This window comes from Jatropha curcas, chromosome 10, assembly GCF_041381405.1.
Source record: "Jatropha curcas cultivar XTBG-Jc1 chromosome 10, XTBG_Jcur_1.0, whole genome shotgun sequence".
Classification (NCBI taxonomy): domain Eukaryota; kingdom Viridiplantae; phylum Streptophyta; class Magnoliopsida; order Malpighiales; family Euphorbiaceae; genus Jatropha; species Jatropha curcas.
The window spans coordinates 13081435-13093580 of NC_143160.1; the positions used below are offsets into that span (position 1 = coordinate 13081435).

Here is a 12146-nt window from a genome sequence, read left to right on the forward strand (position 1 = left end):
TTTTTAGGTGTATTTTTTAATTTTTTATGTTCAAATATATTTTTTTTAAACCGGTCTTCAAAATTTAAAATTTAAAATTATGCGATTCGCCGAAAAACTGATCGAAACCGTCGGTTTTGTCACCGGACCAGAATCGAAATCGGAACCGAAACCGAAACCGGAACCGGACGGTTCCAAACCAGAACCGGAACCGACCTTTTCGGTTCGGTTCCGGTTTTAGTTTTTCTAGAACCGGAACCGCCGGTTCCGGAACCGTGGCCACCCCTACCTTCTCCTTCTCTAATTACTTTAAAATCTGGTGATAAATGTTATTTTTATAGTATTTTTAACATAGTTTTTATTAGGAATTTCAGTATTTTTAATTACTTTAATTAGTTTTTATTTAGTTTTATTTATGTTTTTATTTAAAGTTTCCTTGAATCACATTTCACTTGATCTTGGGGAATTTTGCAGCATTTCTATAGAAAACCAGCCAAAAATATAGAAAAGGGTGTTCCTAGGTTCAGAAGCTACCCCCGTGCTGTGTTCAAATCAACAAAGGTTCAGAAGCTAGCACGCCCAAGCCGTGCCAGAGAGCACGCCCGTGCCTTTAAGTAGTTGTCGATCTCTGAACATGCTCATCCAAGCACGGCCCGGGCTGCAAACACCTTAGTGACTCAGAGCCTAACAGGCCCAAACTCTGCCAGACAGTACGCCCGTGCTGAAGACCAAATTTTGCCTTGGACTGAGAACGTCAGCTCTAGCCCGTGTCGCTTGCATGGACTCGCATGAGATGCTTTTCTAACGTGCCAATCAAGTTTATATCCTATTTAGACCCTAAAAGAGTCCTAATTGGGAAGAAATACAAAGCCTAAATAGTTTTCTATCTCAAAAAGATTTCTTACTCAATGGAGATCCTCTTTCCTAAACGAACACGAAGATATTTTAGAAAGTCTATATAAAGAGAGAGACTAGCCATGATCGGGGGTGATTTTTCATATTCCATCTCTTGTTCTATTAACTTCTACATATTTTCTCTCTTCAAGACTTCAAGTGCTGAAGATTGGTGTCAAGATTCAAGGAAGAAGTTCAAGCTTATCGTCGACTAGTTTTTATTTCTCAATTCTCTTTTTGTTTATTATTCTTTATGGGATTATTTACAAGTTTAATTAAGTTTTATTTAATTAGTATGTCGAACAAACTCTCATACTAGGGATTTGATGCAGCTTAACTTCGATTCCAATTTATAATATTAGATTTGCTTTTCTTTTATTCAAAGTATAATTTATTACTGAACTTAATGCTTCCAGACATAGTTTTTCCCCTGGAGTGATTTATTTCATTAAACACTATCAGAAGAAGGGTTTTTTATATGAAAAAGGTAATAAATTACATGAGAATAATAACTTGATGCGGAAGCTATATGGTTTAACTCATGAGGGGTGCTCGTAAGTTAACGACCTTAGGTTATCAATTCATAAACAAACCATAAAACTTAATGATTTAATTCATGTTTGATTGCACAATCGGAAGATAGGTAATTAGACCGGGTTAAAATAGCTAACACTACATCGGGAGAGCTTTCTAGTGATTTTAGGGTTGTTTCCCCTACTTGAACAATTAAAATTGATTATCAAACTAATAAAATAAATTGGATATAATTAAGTGAAATCAAAATCCCTAGTAACTTCTAATCTTCGATTTCTTTCATCAAATTGTCTTGCTTGATTTCTTTTTATTTTCTTTTACTTATTTAAATTCAATTTCTTAAAATAATCCTCCTTATTGTCGTCTAAATAATAGTAAGTTAACATAATTTTGGTACTTGGTATACAATCCTTGTGAGACGATACTCTACTCATTCTTTATTACATGTCGCGATTTCGTGCACTTGCAGAAAAGCCTGTCAAGTTTTTGGCGCTGTTGCTGGGGATTGGCATTACCAGTATCAATACTAATTACCCTATTATTAATTTAGAAATTTATTTTCATTTTCACTTTTACTTTTTCTAGAAGATTATTTCAGGTGTTTATACAAAGAAGATACGGAAGAACTGAGCCCTTAGTCTTTGATCCAAAAATTGAAAAGACTTGTAACAGAAACAACGCTGCTAGGAGAGTACAAAGGAGAGAACAAGAGCAACAAGCAAATATGGCTGATGATTTAGACATAGGGAGCGAACCTCTACCAGGAGGGCATCAGATTATGCTACCATGGCTCAATAATAACAATAGAAGACCTCAACCTCCTGTTCACTCCTTGCGAGATTACACAACTCCTTCTCTGAATGGAGCCGCCTCAAGTATCACTAGGCCTAGGGTGGCAGCTAATAATTTTGAGATTAAACCTGCAATTATTCAAATGCTTTCCACCTCAATTAAATATGGAGATCTACCCAGTGAAGATCCTAATGCCCATATCACAATTTTTCTGGAGATTTGCTATACATTCAAGCAAAACGGAGTTTCTGAGGATGCCATAAAATTGAGACTGTTTCCTTTCACTCTAAGGGATAAAGCATGCTCTTGGTTACAATCATGCCCTGCTGGAAGTTTTACTGCATGGGAGGAACTAGCTCAGAAATTCTTGGCGAAATTCCTTCCATCTTCAAAGACCACAAAGCTTTGCAATGAGATAATGACTTGCCCACTAGGGTCAAGAGAGTTTGTATGAAGCTTGGGAGAGATTCAAGGACCTATTGAGGATGTGCCCACATCATAGTTTACCCAAGTAGTTACAGGTACAAACTTTTTATAATGCATTATCACCTAATATAAAGATTACTTTAGATGCAGCTGCTGGTGGATCTTTTGAAAGAAAGTAAATTGATGAGGCATATGATTTGATAGAAGAGATGGCAAGCAACAGCCATTATCAAAACAATTCTAATAGGAAGAAGCTTGCAAGAGTTTTTGAGATTGATGCCATTATCACACTCAATGCCAAAGTGGACAATATGGTAAGGAAGTTTAGATTTGTTGACTACTAACTCTGTTAATTCTATTGTGCAAGCATGTGACAGGTGTAATAGACAACATGGAATTGGAGAGTGCATGTTGGATTCTTTAAATCCGCATACTTTGGAGCAAGTCAACTATGTGATGAATTAAGGAAGAAAGAACTACCCATATTCTAACTCTTATGATAATCGGTTAAGGAATCATCCTAATCTTTCTTATGGGAATCCAAACAACACCTTGAATGCACCACCAGGTTTTCCTTCTCAAGAGAAAGAGACTCATGATGATCTTCTTACTACTCTCTCTAAATCTCACATGGAGTTCATGAACGAAACTTGGGAAAATCACAAAATTCAGCAAGCTGCGATAAGGAACTTGGAGATTCAATTAAGGCAGTTTGCTAACATGATGGCTTCTAGACCTCAAGGTATGTTACCTAGTAACACTGAGAAAAATTCCAAAGAATAGGTACAAGCTATCACTTTGACGAATGGCAAACAATTGGATGATCCATCCAAGAAGGAGGACGAAAAGAAGGAGCATAAAAAGATCCCCCTCATTGACCTTGAAGAGAAAGAGGAAGTGAAACTTATGTTCCACCCATTCATTTCCCACAAAGGCTTAAGAAATCACAAGATGATAAGAGTTTCCTCAAGTTTCTTGATGTTCTTAAAAAGCTTCAAATAAACATCCCTTTTGCTGAAGCCATTGCTCAAATGCCCAGCTATGCAAAATTCTTGAAGGAGATCCTGAGCAAGAAAAGGAAAATCAATGATCAAGGAACAGTAATATTAACAGAGGAGTGTAGTGCAATCATTCAAAATAAATTACCTCTAAAGCTAAAAGATCCAAGAAGTTTTTCTATCCCTTGTAATATTGAAAATCTTGATTTTGAAAAAGCATTAGCAGATTTAGGTGCAAGCATTAATCTTATGTCTTATGAAGTTTTCAAGATGCTAGGGATGGGAGAGCTGAAACGAATAAGAATGTCTCTATAATTGGTGGATCGATCAATCAAATATCCAAGAGGAATTGTAGAAGATGTGCTCGTCAAGATAAGTAAATTTATTTTTCCTGTTGATTTTGTTATTCTTGACATTGATAAAGATAGAGAAGGATCTCTAATCCTTGGAAGACCTTTCCTTGCAACTCCAAGAGCATTGATTGATGTCTATGAGGGTAAGTTAACCTTGAGGGTAGGTCAAGAGGAAATTGTTTTTTATGTTCTTAAATCTTGTAAGCTTCTTATGGATTATAATGATTGTTTTAGAATTGATGTTATTAATGATTGTGTAAAAGACACCTTGAATGTTAAAAATAAAGTGACCATTGATAAAGGTTACATTAATAATCAAAGCATCAAAGGTGAGGAACTAAGTGAACCACTAAAGCAAGAATTAACATAACTTCCATCTCATTTAAAATATGCATTCTTAGGTGAAAATATTTCTGTTCCTGTTATTATTTCCTCTCACTTATCACTTGATCAAGAGAAAAGTTTGTTGCGGGTTCTAGGAAAGCATAAGAAGGCTTTAGGATGGTCAATTTCAGATTTGAAGGGGATAAGTCCAAGTGTGTGCATGCACAATATCTTGATGGAAGAAGACTATAAACCTACAATTGAGCATCCACGGAGATTAAATCCAAAAATGAAGGAAGTAGTCAAAGCTGAAATCATTAAGCTTTTGGATGCTGGCATTATCTATCCAATCTCGGATAGTAGTTGGTTAAGTCCCGCTCAAGTTGTTCCAAAGAAAGGAGGTATGACAATTATTTCTAACAAGAATAATGAATTAATTCCTACTAGAACTGTCACGAGTTGGCGTGTGTGTATTGAATATCGAAAGTTAAACAAAGAAATACGCAAAGATCACTTCCCTTTACCTTTTATTGATCAAATGCTTGAAAGACTTACAGGTTACCCTTACTATTATTTTCTAGATGGTTATTCAGGATATTTTCAAATACCTATAGCTCCTAGGATCAAGAAAAGACTACTTTCACTTGCCCTTATAGTACTTTTGCTTATAGGAGAATGCCTTTTGGGTTGTGCAATGCACCTTCGACTTTTCAAAGGTGTATGATGTCCATATATTCTAACATGGTTGAAAAATTCATTAAAATATTTATGGATGATTTTTCTTTGTTTGGTTCTTCTTTTGATTCTTGTCTCCATAACCTTTCTCTAGTAATGCAGTGATGTAAGGACACTAACCTTGTAACATCCATTCCCGGTCCACCCGTTAACCCGAATGAACAGAGCCAAGACGCTACAATCTGGTTGAACTTATGTCTTGTCATGCTGATATCATCCTGTATGCTAAATATGAATACAAAACACTCCCAATTAAACTCCAAACTTCCAATATCTCCAAATAATCATCACAACACAATAACACTTTATATATCTTTTCATAACTGTATAAATCCTCAATAGCATTTAATATCCAGCAAGTAATAAATATCAAGTCTTCATGACCTAATCATACCAACTATAGTAAAATATTTCATATTCAATCATTTCCTCCAAATACTTACACCAAAATAATTACATGCTTCAATGATATTTCCAATCACATAAGCTCTAACAAATGTAATAATTATACATGCCATAAATCTTACTACATGCTACTCCCAAATTAGTCACTTCTGCTTTGATAGTACTCTTCAAGTCTTCAAGTAGCAACCACGATCTTCAACCTACGCGTGAGAAAAATCGACGCGCTGAGTATAAAACTCAGTGGTGCTCATAATTCACATACTTAACAAAGTGTGATGGCAACTAACTTATAATACAAATTGCATAAAAGCATTGAAAATCATAGATTCAGTAAATTTCAACATCAATGTGTCTTTATAGCAAAGAATAAACTTCTAATGCATAACATAAATAATTTAGTTCAAATTATCTCATAACTCCTTTACATGAACTTTTAATCACACATATCATGATACTATCATGATCTTACCTGCTGTTCATTATGTTGTATGAATGAAATCAATAAACATGTAAGAATACATAACAGTATATTTTCATTGTCTTACTTGCTATTCATTATGCTGTATGACTTATGCACTTTTAGTCACATCATATAAGTTATGATTAATAACATCTCATAACTATATGGCTCCTTAAAAATTAAATAAATAAACTTGTAAGCATATATAGCATTATACTTTCATGATCTCACCTGATGTTCTTTATGTTGTATTTATGCTGTATGAATTCTGCAACTATGATTAAAACTCAGTGAATATCGCAACGAATAAAGAAACATATAAGCACATACATATGTAGAAATAAACATGTACTCACATATGGAATGTAAGCACACATATCATGATACTTTCATTATCATACTTGCTGCTCATTATACTGTATGATTATGCAATTTGTAGTCAATATAACTATATAGCTCCATAAGGTTATAGTGAAACCGAAGTGATAAGAAAAACTGTATGAAACTGGATGAAACTGTATGTTTGGCTGCTATGGCCCATATATAATCATATCCACTCAACGCCCTGGAGCCGGAGTACCAAACTGTATGGAGCGCAGATCTGCTATCCTATGTCGCGACATGGCCTTATCTACATGGTTTCTACCTAACCTCAATGGAGCATTTTAATGGTATGTCAATAGATAAAACAAAAGCATAGTAACTGTGTCATAATTTGCATGCTTGTGTCATAAAATTAACTGCTTCATAATTTCATAAACCTTACTGCTTACCTGTATGCTGATAGCCTCGCCGAGCGGGCAACTTGTGTCATGTTAGTTTCACACCATTTGCATGCTTGCATTTTGTGTTTATACATGTGTTCATGTTGTCTTTTTGCTTCAAAATGATTGAAGGCATACAAGTTGAGAAAAAGAATACAATTGCATAGAATTCATAACTTCATACACCATTTCACATCATTTCACAATTGCATAGAATACAATTACAAGTTGTGTTTACCTCATTTCACATCATTTGCATGCTTGCATGTTGTTTTGATACATGTTCTCATGTGGTCTTTTTGTTTTAAAATGATTGGAGGCATACAAGTTGAGCAAAGGAATACAATTGCATTGAAAATGAAGTCCAAAAGAGCATCAGAACACAATTCGCGAGCGCGCCATGCAAAGTCTCGAGCGCGAGAAGTACATATGAGGGTCAGTGAGTTTATAGGCCAAATTTGCGAGCGCGCAATGAAAGTCGCGAGCGCCAGAAGTGCAAAATGAGAGTCAGAGAGTTTACAGGCACAATTCGCGAGCGCGTAACGAAATTCGCGAGCGCGCGTCGTGTTTTTCAGCCTGCGCAGTCTGTACGCTTTTGGTCATATCTCTCAATTTACAACTCCGATTTGGGTGATTCAAAAACCCATGGAAAGATAACACATAGAGGAACAAAGAACTCTTCTATGACACTTCCTAATTCCATCATTAAATAAGGTCAAAATCAGGGTGAAGTTACTGGTTACTTTTCCAGCAAAACCTGTTTCAGTAAAAACTCAATATCTACTTCATTTATTCATTTCATCTCATGCTTTTTCACCATTTTCAGTCTTCTCACTCAACATTAAGCAACATATCTTCTCATTTTCAACACATCACACAAATTATCATGTAAGGAAATGAATTAAACTAAAAGAGATAGCACACCTTCACTCCAAAAAGCTTAAGCTCTTCTCTTTAGCTTCCTTTTTCTTCTACCTTTGAGCTCACTTCTCCTATACATAAGAATTCTTATGAATCATCTAAAAATATCACCAAATGATTCAATTATGAAATTCAAGAAGGTTTACTTACTTGGATAGAATAGAAGTTGAATTAATGCTTAACTCCCATTAAAATCTTCACTACCATTAAAAGTTATGGAGAAAGGAAAGTGGAAGAGGAAAGTAGAGGAAGAAGATGAAGATAAGGATGAAGAAATGAAAATGAAATGGAACTCACGAGTACATCTCCAAAATATCATGATTTTTATGTGAAAATTACCAAATGGTACCTCAAGTGTCAAAATGGTACAACTCAAGACCTCAACTTTATAATTTAGTGCAAGCAAGTCCTAATCCTTATACTTTGATCTTTTTGTTTCCTTCAAGTAAGTCCACTTCTTCTCCTTATTTCAGTTACATCCCATTCTAGCCCATTCTAGACTCTAATGGCTCGAACCGGGTTTTGGATCAGCCCGACTCGACTCTAAGCAACGTCTCGATTCAATAGAAAAATGGGACGTTACAAACCTTATTTTGAATTAAGAAAAATGTCACTTTATGGTTAATGAAGGTATTGTTTAAGGGTATAAAATCTCAAAAAAAGGGATTGAAGTGGATAAAGCCAAGAAAGAGGTAATTGAAAAGCTACTGCATCCAAATTCAGGGAAGGGAGTAAGGAGTTTTCTTGGTCATGGAGTTTTCTATAGGAGATTTATCAAGGATTTCTCAAAAATCACAAAACCTCTTTGTAATTTATTAGTTAAGGATGTTCCTTTTAATTTTAACAAAGAGTGTTTGAATGCTTTTAACAGGTTGAAAAAGGAATTGATTTCAACTCCTATCATTGCTACACCAGATTGGAGCCTACCTTTTCAACTCATGTGTGATGCTAGTGATCATGCTATAGGAGTTGTTCTTAGGCAAATAAGAGAAAAGAAGTTGCATGTCATTCATTATGCTAGTCGTACATTGAATGATGCACAATTAAATTATGCCACCACTGAAAAGAAGCTTTTTGCTATTGTTTTTGCCCTTGATAAATTTAGAGCACATTTGATTGGAGCTAAAACAATAGTCTACACTAATCACTCTGCTATTTAGTATTTGTTAGAAAAGAAAGATGCAAAGCCCAGACTAATTCGTGGGGTTCTTCTTTTGCTGGAATTTGATTTGGAGATTTGTGATAAAAAGGGAATCAAGAACCTTATAGCTGATCACTTGTCAAGGCTTGAGTTGGGGGAAGATAAGCAAGAAGAGTTGCAAAGTAATGAAGACTTCCCCCTTGAACATCTTCTTCTTCTAGCCAATATGCAAGCTCCATAGTGTGCCTATATAGTTAACTATCTTACTTGTAAGATTACTCCTCCCAATCTTTCTTATCAATAAAAGAAAAAATTCTTTCATGATCTTAAATATTATTATTAGGAGAAGCCTTTCTTGTTCGAGTATTATATTGACCAACTCTTTAGACGACGTGTGCCAGAAGAAGAGATGGAAAGTGTTCTTCATTTTTGTCATTCAATGGAATACGGAGAACATTTTGGAGCAAGCAAGATGGCAACACGTGTTTTAGAAAGTGGTTTGTGTTGGCTTAACTTATTTAAATATGCTTTTAACTTTGTTTATCTTTGTGATCATTGTCAAAGGTTAGGGAATATCTCCAAGAGACATGAGATGCCATTGAACAACATCCTTGAAGTGGAGATTTTTGATGTTTGGGGTTTGGATTTCATGTGAACTTGTCCATCTTCTTATTCCAACCAATACATTTTAGTGGCGGTGGATTATGTCTCAAAATGGGTGGAGGCAGTTGCTCTTCCCAACAATGATGCTAAGAGTGTGATGAACTTCATTAAAAAATACATCTTCACACGTCATGGTACTCCTAGAGCAATAATCACGGATGGAGGTAAGTATTTTTGTAATAAGATATGGTGTTACTCACTGTGTAGGTACCCCATACCATCCACAAACAAGTAGACAAGCAGAGGTAACAAATAGGGAGATCAAGAAAATATTGGAAACTATAGTTCAACAATCAAGGAAGGATTGCTCCAAGAAGCTCGATAATGCACTTTCGGTGTATAGAACTGCATTTAAAACACCAATTGGTATGTCTCCGTATCGAATTGTTTATGGTAAGGCATGTCATCTACTTGTAGAGTTAGAACACAAAGCATATTAGGTAATCAAGTTTCTCAACTTTAATTCCAACGAGGTAGGTAAAAAGAGGTTGCTTCAACTGAATATGATGGATGAAATGAGGCTCCATGCTTATGAGAATGCCAAAATCTATAAAGATCATACTAAACAATAGCATGATAAGCACATCATTATGAGAAATCTGAAGGTTAGCCAATAGGTATTGCTCTATAACTCTAGGCTTCATCTTTTTCTAGGAAAATTGCACTTTAGGTGGTCTGGACCATTCACAATCAAAGAAATTTTCCACATGGAGCGGTTGAAATAATGAATAGAGACCGGAGTTTCAAAATCAATGCGCAACAATTGAAAGTTTACCAAGATGGAGGGTTTGATCCAGTCAAAACTACTATAAGTCTTGCCTAAATTGGGTCTAGTGCGTCGAGCTTAACGACGTTAACTAAAAGCGTTTGTGGGAGACAACCCATGTTCTTTTCTTTAAATTCTCCCATTTTGATTTATTTTGTTACTTCTTTTTATCATTCTCCCAAATTTTTAATCATTCTTGTCTTGTATTGTTAGTCCAAATATTTTTAAGTGAAATTAAGACTTAGGCTCTAGTACGCCCTAGTCATGCTCATCAGCACAGTCGTGCTAACTAAAGGGAGAATTCTTTCCAAGTCAGAGGCTAGCACGCCCAAACCGAGCAACTCAGCACGCCCGTGCCACGTAACCCAATTTTTGTCTAGCAGGTTCAGAGGCTAGCATGCCCCGACCGTGCCCCAATGCCACGCCCGTGCTAAAAGGAGCTATTGATCTCTACCCGTGCTCACCTCAGCATACCCGTGCCATGCTGCAGAATCACTTTTTAAAACGGCATGCTGTGACTTTTTGGTTACCGCGAAAACCCTAACTCTGTTTCTTTTTAAAGAACACGGCATCACCTCTCTTCCCCCTCAACTCTCTTTTATTTTCTCTCTACCAAAACCTTAGCAAACTCTTCATCTTCCTCTCTTTCTTTGATTTTCACCATGCCTCCACGATACAAGAGAAGCAAATTTGCCGCTTCAATGGCAGCAAGAGTTCGACCCACGGTTCCTCCATCACCACCTCCTCCCACGGCTCCTACTCCTCACCATTCGAAATCGGCATGCCTGAGCAACAAGAAATGTATACTAAACTCTCTCTCTCCAGCCTATTTTTCCCTGAGCAACAAGAAATGCTTTAGCAAAAATAGGACTTAGAGATGCTGTATTAGAACCTCTTAAGTGAATTGGGTGGGAAAAATTTATTGCTATGAAGGATTTCGTGTATGCACCGATGAATTTAGAATTTTTGAGTGCTTATTCTGTTGAGATTTTTGTATTGCCTGATGAATATCCAAGTAAGAGGTTAGTAATATATTTGGTTTCCCCACTGAGAATGCCTTAAGCAAATACCCAAAGATTTTAATGATCATAGAACGTGGACAAAACTGACTGGGGAAATTGGGTATAATCCTAGATTATCGAAAGCCTCAAACTTGAGAAACCCAACATATAGATATATTTACAAATTTTTGGATAACATGATTTTTGTACTTAGTGAGAGTGATGGGGTGTTAAGTCTGAATGGACTATACTTTATTTGGGTAATGGACCAGGGAATAATTCTTAATGTAGGTTTTTGGTTATGCCAACGATGGGCTAGAATTGCAAATGCAGAAAAAGGAGCTATCATGATGGGATGCTTTGTGACCCGTATTGCTTCTTATTTAAGAGGGTGGAACCCTGTCCAACCGATCTATGACATTGTGCGAGGTAGAAAGGGTACTAGACTTGACATAGATGTCATGGTGCATATGAGGTTAGCAGAGAAGGTATGGGATGCGTTCTGTATTGTGGGATCCCAAGAAGCAAGACCTGATGTTGAGGAAACTAAATAGGCCGATGATAGTAATATGGAGGAGGATATTCCACATACCTTCTCCTGTTTTGGTACTTTTTCTGGTGCAGGTACATCTGGAGTTGGTCCTTCCTTTTAGGGAACGTCCGATTTGTCCAACGAAGAGGTTCTCATGCATACAATGTCTAGAATGGATATGTTCAATGCTTGCTTTCAAGGAATGAAGACCATGATTTCTGACCGGTTCCAATCTAAAGAAATTATGCATGGGAGCCTCAACTCTCGAACAGATATCATGCAAAGCCAATACTAGGGATCGCCAGTCAACTCCAAACTGTGATACAGTTGCTACAGCATCCACCTCCACCACCTGAGGAATAATTGTTTTTCATTATTTTTCATTTTGTTTTTATTTTATTGGTTTGCACTTCTTTTAGTTCTTAATTTATATTCAGATCGTGTTCTTGTTCATTTTA

General features: G+C 36.2%; 1 non-coding gene across 1 annotated transcript; it reads right to left on the reverse strand.

Annotated features, from left to right (window-relative positions):
* Positions 1-2599: 2599 nt before the first annotated feature.
* Positions 2600-2704, reverse strand: LOC149493123 (small nucleolar RNA R71). Its single transcript, XR_016318629.1, has one exon. It is a non-coding gene; the product is annotated as a small nucleolar RNA R71 (small nucleolar RNA).
* Positions 2705-12146: the final 9442 nt, after the last annotated feature.